The sequence below is a fragment of the Canis aureus genome, chromosome 37 (genome assembly GCF_053574225.1).
Source record: "Canis aureus isolate CA01 chromosome 37, VMU_Caureus_v.1.0, whole genome shotgun sequence".
Taxonomy (NCBI): Eukaryota; Metazoa; Chordata; class Mammalia; order Carnivora; family Canidae; genus Canis; species Canis aureus.
Window position 1 is genome coordinate 26647986 of NC_135647.1, and position 22066 is coordinate 26670051.

The following is a 22066-nucleotide window of genomic DNA, read 5'->3' on the forward strand; positions in this document are numbered from 1 at the left end:
CAGTTACAGGAAAAAAACAAAAATTTACAGCTTAATGTCCTCGAATGCCCCACAATAGAATAAAAATTGAGCCCAAGCCAAGGGCTGGAAGCCCCTATTAGAATGAGAAGAGTGCTCAATGCCCTTGAAGGCCCCATATCAAAATGTGAACAGAACTTGAGGAATTGCTCCAGCCCTTCTGGAGGTCCCCGAGACCAGGCCCTTAAAACTAAGTTAAAACCGTCCTCGGGGTCCAACTCCCTGCTCCACTCTGTGGGGTATACTTGGACCCATGCTCGAGTTTGTAAAACAACCCTCGTTTGTTTGCATTAGTGTCGGCTCCTTAGTGGTTTCTCGGATTCGCCATCTTGTGCACAACACCCCCATGTCCCCTTCCCACCTGGACTGACCCCCTGTCTTCTCCCACCCAGGCTGACCCTCAGTCACCTCCCCGCCCACAACAGCTGGGCACAGGCCCTCACACAGGTCCATGGGCATGCTGGGCACTCCCGCCATCCCCAGCTTCCCAGGGGAAGGAAGGAGGATGTGGCAGGACACACTCCCATGGTGGCCCCTGGGCTCCCTGCCCAGGATGGCACCTGGTGACATGTCGGGGTCTGAGTCCCTGACGCTGGCTCCTCCTCCCCGGTATTCCCACAGGAAATGAAATAAGAGGCCCTGGTCTCCTCCAGGGACATCAAGCAGGTGGACCTGGACATCAACATGACATTCAGGAGTCACATCATGTTTTGGGACTACTACGGGGTAGGGTGAGGCTGAGGGTCCAGGGGGGATTGGGACCCGGGGGAGGGCTGGTGGCTTCTGGGTAGGGAACATGGGGCTTCTGAGGCCGGGGGAAGAACAGCAGCCAAAAAAACACAGCGGCATGGTAGGGTGCTGGGGATGACCTCTGTGTCTCCACCCCTGGTGTCTCAGGGATGAGGAGGCCACTAGGATGGGGCCTCCAGGGGTTGCCATGTGAGCTGAACCCCAAAGGGGTGACGGACGGCACCCTGAAAACCAGGTGCCTGGGTGGTGGCCATGGGGGGCATTAAGGGGACCTGGGGGCAGGTTGCATGGCTGTGACTGGAGGAGGACACACATTGATCCGATGAGGGTCTGAAGGGTCAGAGTGACACCCAACCTCGGTGCTTTATATATTTCTAAATTCTATGCATTTAATTTGAGACAACTTGCAATTTGTAAACATACATAGTATGATGACACCCAGATAATGCGCCCAGTCCAGCCAGGGCCCTGAACTGACCACACGGGGCCCTGAGGCAGGTGTCACAATAAACCTAAGACTGTGGTCGCCTTTATCTGTAGATGTCTCGGTGTGCATCTTAGAGGAAGGGGATGCCCTGTGTCCGCAGGCCCCCCACGCCATCCCCTTCATTCCCCACCCACACACTATCCCCCTACATCATTATCCCTCATGGCATCCCCCCTACACCATCCCCCTCACACCCACACACCCCCACACAAAACCCACCCACACTATACCCCAACACCATCCCCCCTACACCATCCCCCTCAATCCACCACCATCATCCCCTGTCCCCACACCATCCACTCACACACCATCGCCCCTCAGCAAGGACCCGGTGCAGCTGCCCCCTGTGGGACATGGTCAGCCTCCCCATGATTCTCTGGACAGCCTGCTACCATCAGAAGCCCGGTGTCCCATAGTATATCCAGGGTTTGCAGGGAGGAGGAAAGACAGGGAGCCCCCGACAGGGTGGGTGCAGGTGCTTGGAGCAGAGGAAGCACTGTGCCCTGCCTCCTCCTACTCTTCCTCCTGGAGGGTGGCACAACCTGCACAGGACACCAGCCCCTAACCTAGAGGGACCTGGGCTGACTTGGGTCCAGGCTCTTTGGGGGCTGGGTTGATTTGAGCCCCCACCAGTCCCAACTCAAAGACTAATGGAATCAGGCCCCCATGGCCCTGGCCAGCCCTGGATTCTGGCCCTGGGCTGAGTGAGCCCTCTCACAGCTGGATGTGGCCTCCTGGGCCCTGGGCGTGCCCCACAGATCCAGGTCGCTGATCTAGGGCAGCCCTGGGGATCCCAGGACACACCAGTGTGGGGAGAGGGGGAGTAAGCCGGTGGGGCCCACCCACAGCCACACCAGGAGGCAGGCTCCTCCAGGTGCTCCGACCCCAGAGAGCCCGAAGCCGGGGTCCTGCTGCCCTGCGGGGACCCAGAGCAGGAGCCCATGAGCTGCAGGTCCAGGTCAGCTCTGCTGTCCTCAGAACCGTCAATCAGGCTGAAACCTCAGGACACTCGCCCCCACCCGGAGTCCACACATACTCCCAGGTGGGGGACTCCAGCACCCGCCCCCCCACCCCGTGTGATTCTTGCCCCCCCCTTAAAGGACAGAAAGGTCTCCTTCCCCAGGGGAAGGCACGAACTCATGGCTCTGAGCCTTTACTGTAGAAAGTCAATAAAGTGTTGTGGTGTGAAAATGCAGAGCCAACCCATTTCTGTGTCTCCCAGAACTATGTGCACGGGGCGTGGAGAGACCCCCAGAAAGGAGGAGGGGGCACCACCTAGGCCCCAACCAGCCCCTGCAGGGGCGCTACCAGGCACACACAGCTGACCTCCCCACGTGCCTTCCAGGGGAGGCCGGACCCACTGCTGTACATGGGAATGTGGCCGAGCTGGAACTTCCAGCTCTGCTGGCCCTCCAGCTGAAAGTTCCTGCATGAGTGAGCCCCGGCATGGCCAGGAGAGCCCAGCTAGCCGCCCAGCGCCAGCACCAGAAATGATGTTCTGCCAACCATTTCAGGGTTTTGGGTGACCCAGCCAGAGGATCTGATGGCTGCACGGGATAGCTGCATGTGATAGACACACACGCAGCTCAAAACCCAAAAGTCGGAATCCCCCCAATGTTGTCAAACAGCAGCCAGATGGTTACATACACTACGATGTGGTCCCCAATAGGATATTTGGAAAACGCTATAAGCCATGACTGCAGAGGTGTTGGAGGTATGGAGATGTCTTTGCTGTGTTCCAAAAAGGGAGGCAGAGGGGCAGGAAGCATCCTCCGGGGGGGGGGGGGCCCTCCTAGGAAAGGAAACCAGGCCCCTGTGAAGGCTACGGAGGGTGAAATCTTTCCTCCTCTCTTTCAGCTTCTGCTTTTCCTCCTAAATGCCATTTTCCTCAATCATAATAGCAAAAATTTATTTTATGTTTTTAAATTTCTTTTTATTGGAGTCCAATTTGTATGAATTCTTTCTTCAGCAAGGGTGTCATACAGGAGAGAAGGAGAGAGAAAGATTTTCCCAGACAGGCAACATATAAAGGAGTTCATGACCACTTAACCAGTCCAGTACGGAATTTTAAGATGGACTCTTCTAGTGGGGGAAAAAAAGAGACCAAAAGCAACAAAGACGAGAAAGGCCCAGAGAACGTCACCAGAAACAGCAACTCTTCCGGTAACACAAATGCACAAAGTTCATATCTTTGAAAAATCTCTCTGAATGCTGATAGACTAAATGCTCCAATAAAAAGATATAGGGTATCAGAGGGGCTTAAAAAACAGGATCTGGGATGTCTGGGTGGCTCAGGGGTTGAGCCTCTGCCTTTGAATCAGGGTGTGATCCTGGAGACTTGGAACGAGTCCCATATTGGGCTCCTGGTGGGGAGCCTGTTTCTCTCTCTGCCTAATTTTCTGCCTCTCTCTCTCTCTCTCTCTCTCTCTCGCTATCTCTCACACTATCATAAATAAAATTATTATTAAAAAAACAACATCCATCTGTACGCTGACTACAAGATGCTCACCTTAGACCTATAGACACCAACAGATTGAAAGTCAGGGGATAGAAAATCATCTATGATGCTAATGGATATCAAAAGAAAGCTGGAGGACCCATACTTATATCAGACAAATGAGATTTGAAACCAAACCCTGGGGGACACCTGGTGGCTCAGTGGTTGAGCACCTGCCTTCGGCTCAGGGTGTGATTCTGGATCCCAGGATCAAGACCCACATCAGCCTCCCTTTGGGGAGCCTGCCTCTCACTCTATGTTCCTTCCTCTACTTCTCTGTGTAATTCTCATGAATAAATAAATAAATATTTTAAATTTCAAAAAAGAAAGAACAAATACTGTAAGAAGAGATGAAGAAGGGCATTATTTCATAATTAAAAAGACTCTCTATTATGATCAAACAACAAAATATTTATGCTGCCAACATGGGAGTACCTAAATATAGAAACCACTGTTGGTGGGAATGTGAACTGGTGTAGCCACTCTGGAAAACTCTGTGGAGGTTCCTCAATGAGATAAAAATAGAATTGCACAAGGACCAAGAAATTGCACTGTTGGGGATTTACCCCAAAGATTCAGATACAATGAAACGCCGGGACACCTGCACCTCGATGTTTATATTAGGAATGTCCACAATAACCAAACTGTGGAAGGAGCCTCGGTGTCCATTGAAAATTGAGTGGATAAAGAAGATGTGGTTTATGTATACAATGGAATTTTACTCAGCCTTTAGAAATGACAGATACCCACCATTTAATTCAACATGGATGGAACTGGAAGGTATTATGCTGAGTGAAGTAAGTCAATCGGAAAAGGACAAACAGTGTATGTTCTCATTCATTTGGGGAATATAAATAATAGTGAAAGGCAATATAAGGGAATGGAGAAGAATTGTGTAGGAAATATCAGAAAGGGAGACAGAACATAAAGACTCCTAACTCTGAGAAATGAACTAGGGGTGCTAGAAGGGGAGTAGGGCGGGAAGTGTGGGTGAATGGGTGATGGGCACTGAGGGGGACACTTGATGGGATGAGCACTGGGTGTTATTCGGTATGTTGGTCAATTCAACACCAATAAAAAATAAATTTATTTAAAAAAAATCCAACAACTTAATATTTATGCTGCCAACATGGGAGTACCTAAATATAAAAACAAATTAACAACAAACGTACAGGAACTCACTGATAATAATACAATGACGGGATTTTAACATCCACATATGGCAATGGACCGATCGTCTATGCAGAAAATCAACAGGGGAACAATAGCCTTGACACACTGGACCACAGGGACTCAACACATATAGTCTGAATATTTTTTCCTAAAGCAGAATACACATTCCTTTCAAGTGCACATGGGACATTCTCCAGAACAGATCATATCATGGGCCACAAATCAACCCTCAACAGGTACAAGAAGGTTGATATCATACGCTGTACATTTTCGGACCACGACGCTATGAAACTCAAAGCCAACAGTAAGAAAAAAATTGGACAGACCAAAAATACTTGGAGATTATGAACATCCTACTAGAGAATGAATGGATCAACCAGGAAATTAAAGAGGAAATTTAAAACAAATGAAAATGTAAACATGTTTCTCCAAACCTCTGGGATATAGCAAAGGCAGTCCTAAGTGGGAAGTACATAGCAATACAGGCCTACCTCAAGAAACAAGAAGTCTCCAATACACAACCTAACCCTATACCTAAAGGAGCTGGTAAAGGAATAGCAAACAAAGCCTAAAGCCTACAGAAGAAGGGAAAAAATAAAGATGAGAGAAGAAATAAACAATACAGAAACAGCAAAACAGTAGAATGGAATAACGAATCTAAGAGCTGGTTCTTCAAAATAATTAATAAAATGGATCAAACCATAGCCAGCCTTATCAATGAGAAAAGACCTAAATAAATAAAATCACAAATGAGAGAAGAGAGATCTCAATCAACACCAGAAAAATTAGACAATTATAAGGGAATACTATGAAATTATACGCTAACAAACTTGGAGACCTGGAAGAAATGGACAAATCCCCAGAAATGTGCAAACGAGCAAAACTGAAATAGGAAGATATAGAAAATGTGAACAGACCCATAACTAGCAAAGGAATTGAATCAGCAAGGCACCTAGGTGCCTCAGTGGTTGAGCATCTTCTTTGGCTCAGGTCATGTTCCCAGGGTCCTAGGGGATCACATCACACATCAGGCTCCCTGCATGGAGCCTCATTTACCTCTACCTATACCTCTGCCTCTCTGTGTTTCTCATGAATAGATAAATAAAATCTTCAAAAAAGAAGAAAGATAAAAAGATGAGAAAGGACCCAAATAAAATCTCAAATGAGAAAAGAGAAATATCAACCAACACTACAGAAAAACAAACGATTATAAGAGAACATTAAGAAAAATTATATGCCAGCAACCGAGTATCTGGAAGAAATAGATCAATTCCTGGAAATATATAACATAGCAAAAATGAAAAAGGAAGAAATAAGAAACTTGAACCGACATATAACCAGCAGAGAAATTGAATTAGCAATCTAGAATCTCCCAACAGGAGACGCTTAGATCAATAGAACAGAATGGAAAGCCAAAACAAGATACAAACCTGTAACTCTATGATCCATTAATGGACAACAAGGCAGGAAGGAATATCCAAAGGCACAAAGACAGTCTCTTCAACAAACCCTAACCCTGACCCCAGGATAAGAACAAATGGTGTTGGGAAAACCAGGCAGCCACATGCAGAAGAATCAAACTGGACCACTTTCTTACACCATATATATAAAAAATAAATTCAAAATGGATGAAAGACCTAAATGTGAGACCTGAATCCATACAAAGAAGAAAAGATAGGTAGCAACGTCGTTGACATTGGCCATTGGATCTTCTTTCTAGATATGCCTCTGAGGTGAGGGAAACAAAGCAAAAATACTATTGGGACTTCATCAAATTGAAAAGCTTCTGCAAAGTGAAGGAAACAAACAAAGCTAAAAGGCAACATACAGGAGGAGGGGCAAGATGGCGGAATTGTAGGGTCCCCAAATCACCTGTCCCCACCAAATTACCTAGATAACCTTCAAATCATCCTGAAAATCTACGAATTTGGCCTGAGATTTAAACAGAGCCCAGATCAAATGCTACAGTGAGAAAAGTTCATGATTCTATGAAGGTAGGAAGACGGGAAAAAGAAATAAAGAAACAAAAGGCATCCAAGTGTGAAGGGCCCTGAGAGGAGCCCAGCTAAGGCCGGGGCGAGTGTCCACAGGACAGAAGAGCTCTGTCCTGGGAGAAGGAGGAGCTGCACCAATCTTCCAGGGCGGAATGGCGCCTTCAAGGAGTCAGAGAAGAACCCCAGGAGGGCGGGGATGCCCTAGGGCTCCCTGGGACACTAACAGAGACCTGCACTCCCAGGAGAGTGCACAAAGTTCCCTAAGGGCTGCAGGGCACATGCATTGACAGGGAGTAGCACTGAGGGGCTCCGGTGGTAGCTCTGTGTGGAGGGGTTTGCGCGGCTCCGGGAGCACCTTGGCGGTGGCACCTACTGCAGAGGAAGAGGCGCCGTGTGGAGGGGGCTGCACGGCTCCAGGAGCAACTCGGAGGGGCTCAGGCGGTGGCTCTGCAGTGAGGCAGCTGTGCGGCTGGGAGCGAGAATCCAACAGCGCAGGCCCCGGAGCACAGGGCGCCAGGACACAGCCCAGGATTTGGCCTCCGCTGGGACAGGCAGAGGCACGGAGGGCCCAGGATAGCAAGGATGCTCCTGCTCAGAGACCAGATCAGCGGCCCTGCCAAAGAGCCTCCAGGCCCTGCAGATGGACTGCTCCTGAGTTACTGCGGGGGCTGAATGCAGGTTTCCAGAGCTGGCCGCTGCCACTGGGGTTGTTCCTCCTGGGGCCTCATGGGGTAAACTAACGGCACTGAGCCCTGCACCAGGCAGGGGACAGAGCAGCTACCCCAAGTGCTAACACCTGAAAATCAGCACAACAGGCCCCTCCCCCAGAAGGCCAGCTAGACGGACAAGTCCAAGGGAGGTCAAGGGACTTAAAGTATACAGAATCAGAAGATACTCCCCCATATTTTTTTTTTATTTCTGATTGCTTCCCCCACCCTCTTTCCCCACTTTCTTTCTTTTCTTTCTCTTTTTATTCTTTTTTCCTTCTTTCTTCCTTTATTCTTTTTCGTTTTTCTCTTTTCCTTCCTTCTTTCTCTCCTCTCTTTTTGTCCTTTTCTCAATTCAATTTGTTTTTGGCCAATCTGCACTCAGTAAAATGACTAGAAGGAAAACCTCACCTCAAAAGAAAGAATCAGAAACAGTCCTCTCTCCTACAGAGTTACAAAATCTGGATTACAATTCAATGTCAGAAAGCCAATTCAGAAGCACTATTATACAGCTACTGGTGGCTCTAGAAAAAAAGCATAAAGGACTCAACAGACTTCATGACTGCAGAATTTACATCCAATCAGGCCGAAATTAAAAATCAATTGAATGAGATGCAATCCAAACTAGAAGTCCTAACTATGAGGGATAACGAGGTGGAAGAACGAGTGAGTGACACAGAAGACAAGTTGATGGCAAAGAGAGAAACTGAGGAAAAAAGAGACAGACAATTAAAAGACAAGGAAGACAGATTAAGGGAAATAAACGACAGCCAGAGGAAGAAAAACCTACGTGTAATTGTGGTTCCCGAAAGTGCCAAAATGGACAGAGGGCCAGAATATGTATTTGAACAAATCCTATCTGAAAACATTCCTAATCTGGGAAGGGAAACAAGCATTCACATCCAGGAAATACAGAGATCCCCCCCTAAAATCAATAAAAACCGTTCAACACCTCGACATTTAATAGTGAAGCTTGCAAATTCAAAAGATAAAGAGAAGATCCTTAAAGCAGCAAGAGAGAAGAAAATCCTGACCTTTATGAGGAGGAGCATTAGGGTAACAGCAGACCTCTCCACAGTGACATGGCAGCCCAGAAAGGGCTGGCAGGATATATTCAGGGTCCTCCATGAGAAGAACATGCAACCAAGAATACTTTATCCAGCAAGGTTCTCATTCAAAATGGAAGGAGAGATAAAGAGCTTCCAAGACAGGCTGGAACTGAAAGAATATGTGACCTCCAAACCAGCTCTGCAAGAAATTTTACGGGGGACTCTTAAAATTCCCCTTTAAGAAGAAGTTCAGTGGAACAATCCACAAAACAAGAGCTGAAAAGATATCATGATGACACTAAACTCATATCTGTTGATAGTAACTCTGAACGTGAACAGGTTTAATGACCCCATCAAAAGGCGCAGGGTTTCAGACTGGATAAAAAAGCAGGACCCATCTATTTGCTGTCTACAAGAGACTCATATTAGACAGAAGGACACCTACAACCTGAAAATAAAAGGTTGGAGAACCATTTACCATTCAAATAGTCCTCAAAAGAGAGCAGGGGTAGCCATCCTTATATCAGATAAACTAAAATTTACCCAGAAGACTGTAGAGAGAGAAGAAGAGGGACATTAAATCATACTTAAGGGATCTATCCAACAAGAAGACTTAACAATCCTCAATATATGCTCAGAATGTGGGAGCTGCCAAATATTTAAACCAATTAATAACCAAAGTGAAGAAATACGTAGATAATAATACACTTATACTTGGTGACTTCAATCTAGTTCTTTCTACCCTCGATAGGTCTCTAAGGACAACATTTCCAAAGAAAGAAGAGCTTTAAATGATACACTGGAGCAGATGGATTTCATAGAAATCTTCAGAACTTTACATCCAGACTCAACTGAATACACATTCTTCTCAAGTGCACATGGAACTTTCTCCAGAATAGACCACATACTGGGTCACAAATAGGGTCTGAACCAATACCAAGGGATTGGGATCGTCCCCTGCATATTCTCAGACCATAATGCATTGAAATTAGAACTAAGTCACAACAAGAAGTTTGGAAGGACCTCAAACACGTGGAAGTGAAGGATCATCCTGCTAAAAGATGAAAGGGTCAACCAGGAAATAAAGGAAGAATTTAAAAGGTAAATGGAAACTAATGAGAATGAACATACAACCGTTCAAAATCGTTGGGATGCAGCAAAAGCAGTCCTAAGGGGGAAATACATCACAATACAAGAATCCATTCAGAAACAGGAAACTACTCAAATACAAAAGCTAACCTTACACATAAAGGGGCTAGAGGAAGAAAAAGCAGATAGATCCTACACCCAACAGAAGAATAGAGTTAATTAAAACTCGAGCAGAACTCAAGGAAATCGAGACCAGAAGAACTGTGGAACAGATCAACGGAACGAGTAGTTGATTCTTTGAACAAATTAATAAGATAGATAAACCATTAGCCAACCTTATTAAAAAGAAGAGAGAGAAGACTCAAATTAATAAAATCATGAATGAGAAAGGAGAGGTCACTACCAACACCAAGGAAGTACAAACGATTTTAAAAACATATTATGAACAGCCATACACCGTTAAATTAGGCAAACTAGAAGAAATGGACGCATTCCTGGAAAGCCCCAAACAACAAAAACTGGAACAGGAAGAAATAGAAAACCTAAACAGGACAATAACCAGGGCGGAAATTGAAGCAGTCATCCAAAACGTCCCAAGACACAAAAGTCCAGGGCCAGATGGCTTCCCAGGGGAATTCTATCAAACGTTTAAAGAAGAAACCATACCTATCCTACTAAAGCTGTTTGGAAAGGTAGAAAGGATGGAGTCCTTCCAAATTCGTTCTATGAAGCCAGCATCACCTTAATTCCAAAACCAGACAAAGACCCCACCAAAAAGGAGAATTATAGACCAATAGCCCTGATGAACATGGATGCAAAAATTCTCAACAAGATACTAGCCAATAGGATCCAACAGTACATTAAGAAAATTATTCACCATGACCAAGTAGGACTTATCCCCGGGACACAAGGCTGGTTCAACACTCGCAAAACAATCAATGTGATTCATCACATCAGCAAGAGAAAAACCAAGAACCATATGATCCTCTCATTAGATACAGAGAAAGCATTTGACAAAATAGAGCATCCATTCCTGGTCAAAACACTTCAGAGCATAGGGATAGAGGGAACATTCCTCGACATCTTAAAAGCCATCTATGAAAAGCCCACTACAAATATCATCCTCAATGGGGCAGCACTGGGAGCCTTTCCCCTAAGATCAGGAACAATACACGGATGTCAACTCTCACCATGGCTATTCAACATAATACTGGAAGTCCTGCCTCAGCAATCAGACAACAAATAGAAATAAAGGCATTCAAATTGGCAAAGAAGAAGTCAAACTCTCCGTCTTCGCCGATGACATGATACTCTACGTAGAAAACCCAAAAGCCTCCACCCCAAGGTTGCTAGAACTCATACAGCAATTTGGTAGCATTCCAGGATACAAAATCAATGCCCGGAAATCAATGGCATTTCTATACACTACCAATGAGACTGAAGAAAGAGAAATTAAGGAGTTAATCTCATTTACAATTGTACCCAAAAGCATAAGATACCTAGGAATAAACCTAACCAAGGAGTTAAAGGATCCATACCCTAAAAACTATAGAACACTTCTGAAAGAAATTGAGGAAGACACAAAGAGATGGAAAAATATTCCATGCTCATGGATCGGCAGAATTAACATTGTGAAAATGTCAATTTTACCAAGGCAATGTTCACCTTTAATGCAAACCCTATCAAAATACCATGGACTTTCTTCAGAGAGTTAGAACTAATTATTTTAAGATTTGTGTGGAATCATGATCCCTGGGTGGTGCAGCCATTTGGTGCCTGCTTTTGGCCCAGGGCACGATCATGGAGATCTGGGATCGAATCCCATGTCAGGTTCCCAGTGCATGGAGCCTGCTTCTCCCTCTGTGTCTCTGCCTCTCTCTCTCTGTGAGTGTGACTATGATAATAAAAAAAGACTTGTGGAATCAGAAAAGACCCTGAATAGCGAGGCAATTTTTAAAAAAGACAGCCATATATGGGGGCTTCACAATGCCAGATTTCAGGGTGTACGACAAAGCTGTGGTCATCAAGACAGTGTGGTACTGGCACAAAAACAGACAAATGGATCAATGGAACAGAAGAGAGAACCCAGAAGTGGACCCTGAACTTCATGGTCAACTAATATTCAATAAAGTTGGAAAGACTATCGATTGGAAGAAAGACAGTCTCTTCAATAAATGGTGCTGGGAAAATGGACATACACATGCAGAAGAATGAAACTAGACAACTCTCTTTCAGCATACACAAAGATAATCTCAAAATGGATGTAAGATCTAAATGTGAGACAAGAGTCCATCAAAAACCTAGAGGAGAACACAGGCAACATGTTTTTTGAACTTGGCCACAGTAACTTCTTGGAGATACATCCACAAAGGCAAAATAAACAAAAGCAAAAATGAACTATTGTGATTTCATCAAGATAAGAAGCTTTTGCATAGCAAGGGATATAGTCAACAAAACTAAAAGACAACCTACAGAATGGGAGAAGATATTTCCAAATGACGTATCAGATAAAGGGCTAGTTTCAAAGAACTATACAGAACTTCTTAAAATCAACAACAAAGAGACAAAGAATTCAATCATGAAATGGGCAAAAGACATGAACAGAAATCTCACAGAGGAAGACATTGCCATGGCCAACATGAACATGAAAAAGTGCTCTGCATCACTTGCCATCAGGGAAATACAAATCAAAACCACAATGAGAACCACCTCACACCACTGAATGGGGATAATTAACAAGGCAAGAAAAAACAAATGTTGGAGAGGATGCGGAGAAAAGGGAAGACTCTTACACTTTTGGTGGGAATGTGAACTGGTGCAACCACTCTGGAAAACTGTGTGGAAGTTCCTCAAAGAGTTAAAAATAGACCTGCCCTACGACCCAGCAATTGCACAGTTGGGGATTTACCTCAAAGATTCAGATGCAATGAAACGCAGGGACACCTGCACCCCGATGTTTATAGCAGCAATGTCCACAATAGCCAAAATGTGGAAGGAGGCTTGGAGTCCTTTGAAAGATGAATGGATAAGGAACATGTGGTTTATGTATACAATGGAATATTACTGAGCCATTAGAAACGACAAATACCCACCATTTGCTTCAACATGGATGGAACTGGAGGGTATTACGCTGAGAGAAGTAAGTCAATTGGAGAAGGACAAACACATGTTCTCATTCAATTGGTTAATATAAATAATAGTGAAAGGGAATATAAGGGAATGGAGAAGAAATGTGTGGGAAATATCAGAAAGGGAGACAGAACATAAAGACTCCTAACTCTGAGAAAGAAACAAGGGATGCTGGAAGGGGAGGAGGGCAGGGGGTGCGGGTGAATGGGTGACGGGCACTGAGGGGGGCACTTGCCTAGATGAGCATGGGTGTTACTCTGCTTGTTGGTAAGTTGAACACCAATAAAAAATAATTTAAAAAAAGTCCAAACAACTAAATATTTATGCTGCCAACATGGGAGTACCGAAATATAGTAACCAGTTAACAACAAACGTAAAGGAACTCACTGATAATAATACAATGACAGGGGATTTTAACACCCACATATGGCAATGGACCGATCATCTATGCAGAAAATCAACAGGGGAACAATAGCCTCGACACACTGGACCACAGGGACTCAACAGATATAGTCTGAACATTTATTCCTAAAGCAGAATACACATTCCTTTCAAGTGCACATGGGACATTCTCCAGAACAGATCATATCATGGGCCACAAATCAGCCCTCAACAGGTACAACAGGTACAAGAAGGTTGATATCACACCATGTACCTTTTCGGACCACGATGCTATGAAACTCGAAGTCGACAGTAAGAAAAAATTTGGACAGACCAAAAATACTTGGAGATTATGAACATCCTACTAGAGAATGAATGGATCAACCAGGAAATTAAAGAGGAAATTTAAAACAAATGAAAATGAAAACATGTTTCTCCAAACCTCTGGGATGTAGCAAAGACAGTCCTAAGAGGGAAGTACATAGCAATACAGGCCTACCTCAAGAAACAAGAAGTCTCCAATACACAACCTAACCCTACACCTAAAGGAGCTGGTAAAGGAATAGGAAACAAAGCCTAAAGCCTACAGAAGAAGGGAAAAAATAAAGATGAGAGCAGAAATAAACAATACAGAAACAACAAAACAGCAGAATGGAATAGCGAAACTAAGAGCTGGTTCTTCAAAATAATTAATAAAATGGATCAAGCCCTAGCCAGCCTTATCAACAGGAAAAGAGAAAACCTAAAAAATAAAATCACAAATGAGAGAAGAGAGATCACAATCAACACCAGAAAAATAAGACAATTATAAGGGAATACTATGCAAGATTATACGCTAACAAACTGGGAGAACTGGAAGAAATGGACAAATCCCTAGAAATGTGCAAACGAGCAAAACTGAAATAGGAAGAAATAGAAAATATAAACAGACCCATAACTAGCAAAGGAATTGAATCAGCAAGGCACCTGTGTGCCTCAGTGGTTCAGCATCTGCTTTGGCTCAGGTCATGATCCCGGGGTCCTGGGGAATTAAGTCACACATCAGGCTCCCCGCATGGAGCCTCATTTTCCCTCTGCCTATACCTCTGCCTCTCTGTGTCTCTCATGAATACATAAATAAAGGTGCAGCCACTGTGGAAAACAGTCTGGAGGGTCCTCGAGAAGTTAAAAATAGGGGATCCCTGGGTGGCACAGCCGTTTGGCACCTCCCTTTGGCCCAGGGCGTGATCCTGGAGACCCGGGATCGAATCCCACTTTGGGCTCCCGGTGCATGTAGCCTGCTTCTCCCTCTGCCTGTGTCTCTGCCTCTCTCTCTGTGACTATCATAAAAAAAACTTAAAAAAAAAAGAAGTTAAAAATAGAGCTACCCTACGATACCAAAATTGCACAGCTAGGTATTTACCCTGAGGATACAAATGTAGTTTAGTAGATTTGAAGAGGAACACACACCTAGTGTTGGTAGGAGTGTTATCAACAACAGCGAAACTGTGTATACAGCCCAGATGTCCATCGACAGATGAATGGGCAGAGACGATGTGGTAAATAAACACACTGCGACATCACTCGGTCATCAGAAGGGATGAAATGAAGCCATTTACAATGACGTGGGAGAAGTGGAAGGGACTTATGCTAAATGAACTCAGTCAGTGGGAGAAAGACAGATACCAAATACCATACAATTGCATTCACATGTGAATTTTAAGAAACCAAACAAATGGCAAAGGGGCTAAGGGAGGGATGAGAGATGCAAACCAAGAAACACATTTTAACCACAGCGAATAAACTAATAAATACCAGAGGAAGGAGCGGGGGATGGGGAATCAGGGGATGGGGATAGTGGAGGTCACCTCTGACCAGCCCCAGGCGTTGGATTCAAGGGTTGAATCACTATGTGTAAACCTGAAACTACATCATACTGTGTTTATAAAGAGGAATTCAAATAAATCTTTAAAATAATAATTGGTAGTATAGAGGAAACATGTGCGCACAAGAGATAAAGTCAGAAAGGCAGCTGAAAATCCAAACAAAGAGTCTTTAGAGCCACAAATCCCCTCCTTAGCTCAGCTCAGGAGAATCCTGCCATGCCTATTCTCACCCCAGCAGAAGCCTGGATTTTGATTCTCTGGGGAGACCACTGACTTGGTGGAGTCAGGCTATCTTTGAACCCAAAACCTAAATATAGTGCATAAAACTAAACTGCCCAAGATGCTAGGAGTCCCAGTGCAGGCACATGCCAAGACACAAACTCTAACCATACACAGACATAAGCCTAACCCTCCACTTAAGTCTAATGTTAACATAACCCTTCAACAAGAACTATCACTAATCAAAAACCAAACACAAACTCCAAGACCGAAACACATTCACTGAACCTTCCTGCCAAACCTCACGCTAACTCCTAAACTTATTCTAAACCCTTAACCCTGACCCTTACCTTAAATCTAACCCTAACCCTAACCTCTAACCCTAACCTTATCTTAATGTACTCAAATCCTATTCCTAACCTTAACCTGTACCCTAACCCTAACCCTCTAATACTAATCCTATCTCATATCCCATAGTGTACCCTAACCCTACCCTAAAAGAAATCCCTAACCCACTGCCTAACCCTCTCTTACCCTTTTCCAAAACCGTGCCCTGACCCTGACCTGACCCTAACCATACCCCTAATCAAACACTAACCCTAACCCTAACCCCTGTCCTAAAACTAACCCTCGCCCTAACCCTAAACCTAGCCCTAACTTTAACTCTAAACCCTAACCTAACCCCTAACCCTAACTCACACCCTAACCCCTAACCCCAACTGCAAACCTAGCTTAAACCTAACTCTAACCATAACCCAAACCACAACTCCTAACCTCCTGCCCTAATCCCTAAAGTCTAAACCCTAACCCTAACTCTAACTCCTGTCCCTAATCCAAACCCCGATCCTAACTCCTAACAACTGAACCTTACCCTTATCCCTCACCCTAACCTCTAATCCGTAACCATAAGCATAATCACTAACCCCTAACATCTAACCTAAGACTAACCACCAACTGCCTCCCCTCCCCTGACCTACCATTCATTCTACCCATTCACTTACCCTACGGTTCTGAGGAGTCCCTTCTGACATGGACGTGTCCCCCAACGGTGCCTCCAGAGTCCTCCAGGGGGTCCTGAGGAAGCCAGGCTCCTGTGAGTGGGGACGTGGCCCCATGTGTTCCTGAGTCATAGTCAGCGGGTCCTGAGGACCCGGGTCTCCTGTCAACCTGGATTATGCCTCACATCCTCTGGAAGCCTTACAGCAGTTTCTCAGGATGCCGGAGGCTCCTGTCAGCCTGGACATGGACCCACGTCCCCCAGAAAACTCACCGTGGGTCCTGAGGAGGCTGTGGGTTCCTGTCAGCCTAGACGCAGCCCCATGTGTCCCGAAGCCAAAGTGCAGGTCCTGAGGAGGACATGGCCCCACATTTTCCTCTGCCTCACCATAAGACTTGAGGAGGCTGGGAGCTCCTGTCAGCACGGACGTGGCCCCAAATCATCCCAATCCTTCACAGTGCGTCCTGAGGAGGCTGGAGACTCCTGTCAGTGTGGATTCAGCATCCACATCTTCCTTAGGCCTCACCACAGGCTCTGACAAGGCTGGGGTCTTCTGTCTGCATGGACGCATCCCCATATTTCCCGAAGACTACACCGGGTGTCCTGAGGACATCAGCGTCCGTTGTGTGGACGTGGCCCCATGTCCTCCCAAAGCAACACCGCAGGTTCTGAGGTGGCTGGGGCTCCTGACACTGTGGATGCTGCCCCCAGCTTCCAGAAGCCTCAACTTATGTCCTGAGGAGCCAGTTAGCTCCTGCCAGAGTGGACGCAGCACCACATCTTTCAGAAGCCTCCAGCTATGTCCTCAGGTGGCCCAGGGGCTCCTGTCACCGTGGATGCAGGCCCACATCTTACTGAAGCCTCCCCGCAGGTCCTGAGGCAGCCCAGGGGCTCCTGTCAGGGTGGGTGCGGGCCCACAATTTCCTGAAGCTTCCCTGCAGGGCCTGAAGTGGCCCAGGGTCTCCTGTCAGGGTGGATGTTGGCCCACATCTTCCTGAAGCCTCACCGTGTGTCCTGAAGAGACCGAGGCTCCTGTCATTGTGAACGCTGCCCATATCCCCCTGAAGACTCCGCGTAGTTTCTGAGGAGGATGTGGCTCATCCACGTGGACGTGTCCTCATGTCTTCCTCAGGCCTCCCCAGCACAGGCTGGCTCCTGTTAGTGCAGGCAAATGAGGCCTACTGTGCATGCGTGCCCCCTGGGCGGTGCCTGGGCTTGGGCACCCACTGTGGGATGCTCAGTTGCTACAGGAGGCTGTGCAGGAGGCAGCGTGTCCATCCCCGGGCCCACCTCTGCCTCCTTCCGGGCTCTAGCTGTGGCCTGTTATCTTCGGAAACGTCTGCCTGAAAAGGAGCCCAACACCCGGCTTCCCCAAAAATACTTAAGGAGAAAGAATTGGAGCCCAAAGGACGCGAAATGAAATGTGGACCAGACTTTTACCACGTCCTGTAAAACTCACTCAACCCTCTTCCACTGTGGGCGGGACCGTGGGCTGCTGCAGCCGCCCTGGAAACAGTGTGGAGGCTCCTCAGGAAGTTGCAAATAGAGCCGCCCTGTGACCAGCAGGTGTACAGCCTGGAGCTCACTCCGAAGATACAGATGCAGTGAGACGTGGGACAACTGCATCCCAATGTCCACAGCAGCGGGGTCCACATTGCCACACTGTGGGAGGAGCCTCGGTGCCCTGTGGCAGATGAGGGATAAAGAGGATGGGAGATAGATGATGGTCGTAGAGAGAGGAATGGTACTCAGCTATCAAAGAGAAGGAAATCTTGCCATTTGCAATGCCATGCATAGAACTAGAGGGATCATCCTAAGTGAAATAGGTCATTCGGAAAAGAGAATGACCCTGTGGTGTCATTCATAGGTGGAATTAAAGAAGCAAAGCAGAACATCTGTGAAGGGAAGGAAAAACAAATAAGATGAACACAGATGCAGTAAATACAGACTCTTAATTATAGGAAACAAACTGAGTGTTGCTGCAGGAGAGGGGACGGGGGAGGGGATAACAGGGGACCAGCATGAAGGAGGGCATGTGATGTCACGACCACTGCGGTTATCTCCAACTGGTGAACCCTGAATTCTTCCTCTGAAAGTATAATACACTATACGTTAATTAATTTGGTTTAAATTAAATTAATTTAAAAAAAATCAGTTGTATTAGAGCACGTTTCCTTCTGGACTCTCTGTTCTGCTCCTTCAGCTTATGCTGGGACCAACCCTCGTGGGTCTGGTTTGTTTAAGTAGGCGTCAGGCCTCGTCCATGGACCAGCCCAGGGCTAGAACTCACGACCCCGTGATCAGGACCGGAGGTGAGGTCAGGAGTCGGATACTTAACTGACAGAGCCAGGTGAGATCCCGAGGACAACACTGCTTTATCCTGTGTCTCTGTGACATCGTTTGAAATAGGAAAGTGCTGCGTCCCGCTCTGTCCTGCTTATCCAATACTGATTTGCTGTCCGGGGTCATTTGTGGGGGCGGATGGATGTCACAGGTTTTTTTTTCCTATTTATAGGATCTGCCACCATGATTTGACAGGAATGACATTGAAATTGAGGGTGGCTTCAGTAACTGCGGACATTTTCACAAGATGAGGCTCCCAACCCACGAGCCCAGGACGGCCTCCCAGAGCCTGGTATGGCTCAGTGCACAAGTCTTGTGCTCCTTTGGTTCAGTCTCATTATTTATTCTCTGTGATGCTCCTGAGAAGGGAGTCATGTCTGTCACTTCCTTCCTGAGTGCTCATTGTCAGGACACAGCAAGCCCAACAATAGAATAAAAACTGAGCCCAGGCCAAGGGCAGGAAGGCCCTATTAGAACAGATCTCAATGCCCTTGAAGGCCCCATATCAAAATGTAAACAGAACTTTAGGAATTGATCCACCCTTTGGGAGTTCCCCGAGACCAGCTCTTAAAACTAAGCTAAAACCCACCTGGGGGTCCAAGTCCCTGCCCCGCTGTGTCGGGTATATTTGGACACAAGCTCGAGCTTGTAAATAAACCCTCGTGTGTTTGCATCAGTGTCGGCTTCTCGGTGGTTTCTCAGATTCACAATCTTGGGCTCAACAGTCTGAGATAAAAAAAAAAAAAAGAAGGAGCTTGGACGCAAGTCGAGTGAATGCAGGGTTCTGAGAGAAGTGGCGGAGACCCGGGGGCTTGGGGGCTCTTCTGTGGAGGCCCCAGCAGACTGGGGAACGGGATGCTCAGCCCCAGAGCCAGAGGACCCAGCGTCCCCACCCGCATCCCGCCCATCAGGGCCGGGTCTCAGGGAGCAGCACAGCACTGCCCGCTGGAGCCCAGAGACGCTGATGCCCACCACGCCTCTGCCCCCGCAGGTGCAACTCCCAGGGAGATGTGCACCTGACAATCAACGCCACGGCCCATCCGCACACCCCACACAGACCATTTGCTGCCACCAAGTTGTCGGACCACAGAGGCTGCAGAGCTTCAGCTCTGCCTGGAAAGTAGGGTCTAGATTCCTTTGTACTTTGTGCTCTATTTTCAATCATTTTCTTTGATTCTTTTTTATTAATTGCCTTATTTTAATTTTTATGTATGTACCTTAAATATTTCTAATTTTTACTTTCATGGTACTTCATTGTGTTTTTTTTTAACTTTTTTTCAATTTATTTATGATAGTCACAAACAGAGAGAAAGAGAGAGAGAGAGAGAGAGAGAGGCAGAGACACAGGCAGAGGGAGAAGAAGGCTCCATGCACTGGGAGCCCGACGTGGGAATCAATCCAGAGTCTACAGGATCATGCCCTGGGCCAAAGGCAGGCGCTAAACTGCTGCGCCACCCACGGACCACCTTAATTGTTTCTATTTTGGGATTTAGAATCTTTTAACAAGCAGGCCAAAATAATCTATTGGTTTTTTTGTGGGGGGGGGGAGGGCAGTTGTTATTGTTTTTTCTTTTTCTTCCTTCTTTCTTTTCTGGAAGAAATAATGAGATGGAGAAATTCACCTCCATAAAATAACATGAGGTTCTACTCACAGCCAGGAAGTTCATCAATACACATATATGATGTCTAACTACAGTTTAAAACAATGATTATAAAGATAGCAGCTGGGCTGGAAAAGAGCACAGAACAAAACTAGAGAATCCCTTCCTGTAGAAATAAAACAACAAAAATCTAGTCAGGCCAATGTTAAAAATGCTATAACTGAGATGCAGTTCCAAGTGGAAGCCTTAAAAACAAGAAAGGTTCTGGACCACAGACACAGAAGTAGGGAAGTCAGTCACTTATTAAAACAGTAACATTCATACCATAGGAGACTCCGAAGATGAAGAGAGAGAAAAGGTGGGCCTTGCTCAGACATTAGAAACGACAAATACCCACCATTTGCTTCAACGTGGATGGAACTGGAAGGTATTATGCTGAGTGAAGTAAGTCAATCGAAGGACAAACAGTGTAGGTTCTCATTCATTTGGGGAATATAGATAATAGTGAAAGGGAATATAAGGGAACAGAGAAGAAATGTGTGGGAAATATCAGAAAGGGAGACAGAACACAAAGACTCCTAACTTAGGGAAATGAACTAAGGGTGATGGAAGGGGAGGAGGGTGGGCGGTGGGGGTGAATGTGTGATGGGCACTGAGAGGGGCACTTGACGGGATGAGCTCTGGGTGTTTTTCTGTAGGTTGGCAAATTGAACACCAATTCAAAAATAAAATTATTATAAAAAACAAGAAAGAAAGAAAGAAAGAAAGAAAGAAAGAAAGAAAGAAAGAAAGAAAGAAAGAAAAGAAAGAAAGAAAAGAAAGAAAGAAAAGAAAGAAAGAAAAAGTGGCACCTGGGTGGCTCAGTTAGTTAAGCTTCTGCATTAGACTCAGATCATGATCTGGGTCCCAAGGCAGGCTCCCTGTTCAGCAGGGAACATGCTTTTCCCTCTCCCTCTGCCCCTTTTGCTCATGCTTTTTCTCTCCTCTCTCTCTCAAATAAATAAAAAACATCTTTGAAGAAGAAACAAACAAACCCACAAGGAAGAGAAATCTCCCATGTAGAAGAATTTTAAACAATTTGTGCAGACATTGCACCGTCAAGTTCATGAGCATAGCTTCCCACTCTTAAGTGTGGAATACACATAGTAACTTCCTTCTACAAAATATAATATGAAAAAGTTAAAATAATATTGATAATATAATAATAAAAATAATAATTAATAATAATAATAATCAGTTTACTACGGAGAAAGCTGACAAACACTACCTCAGCAAGGTGATCAGATCGATACCAAGACTGACAAATCATGTTGATAGTATCTATCCTTTATATAATGAAAATGGCAGTATATCTCTGTATATAATCCACAAAACAGTTCAATTATGAGATAAATGACAGACATGTCCCAACTGAGGGAAATTTTACAAAATACTCTACTTTTCAAAGTGTTCCAGTGCAACAACAACAAGGAAAGGCTGAAAGACTGTCACAATCTAGAGGAGCCTAAGAAAACAGGAGGACAAATGGAATGTGATATGAGGGATGGTAACTTAGCAAAAACTAAGGAAATCTGAATAAACTATGGTCTTTGGTTAATGCGACTATTTTAAATTTGATTCCTTAGCTAATATTTGTACCGTAGTAATATAAGATATCAATAATTGGAGAAATTGAGAGCAAGTGCATGTGAATGCACTGTAATATCTTCTCAATTTCCCTATAAATCTTTGTTTTTTTCCTAATAAATAAGATTTATTTTGAAAATC

The 22066-nt window shown here is 45.5% G+C and overlaps 1 long non-coding RNA gene across 1 annotated transcript in view; it reads right to left on the reverse strand.

Annotated features, from left to right (window-relative positions):
* The window catches only part of LOC144306871 (uncharacterized), a 38193-nt gene that overhangs the window by 1536 nt on the left and 14591 nt on the right, over positions 1 to 22066 (reverse strand). The window lies entirely within an intron of this gene.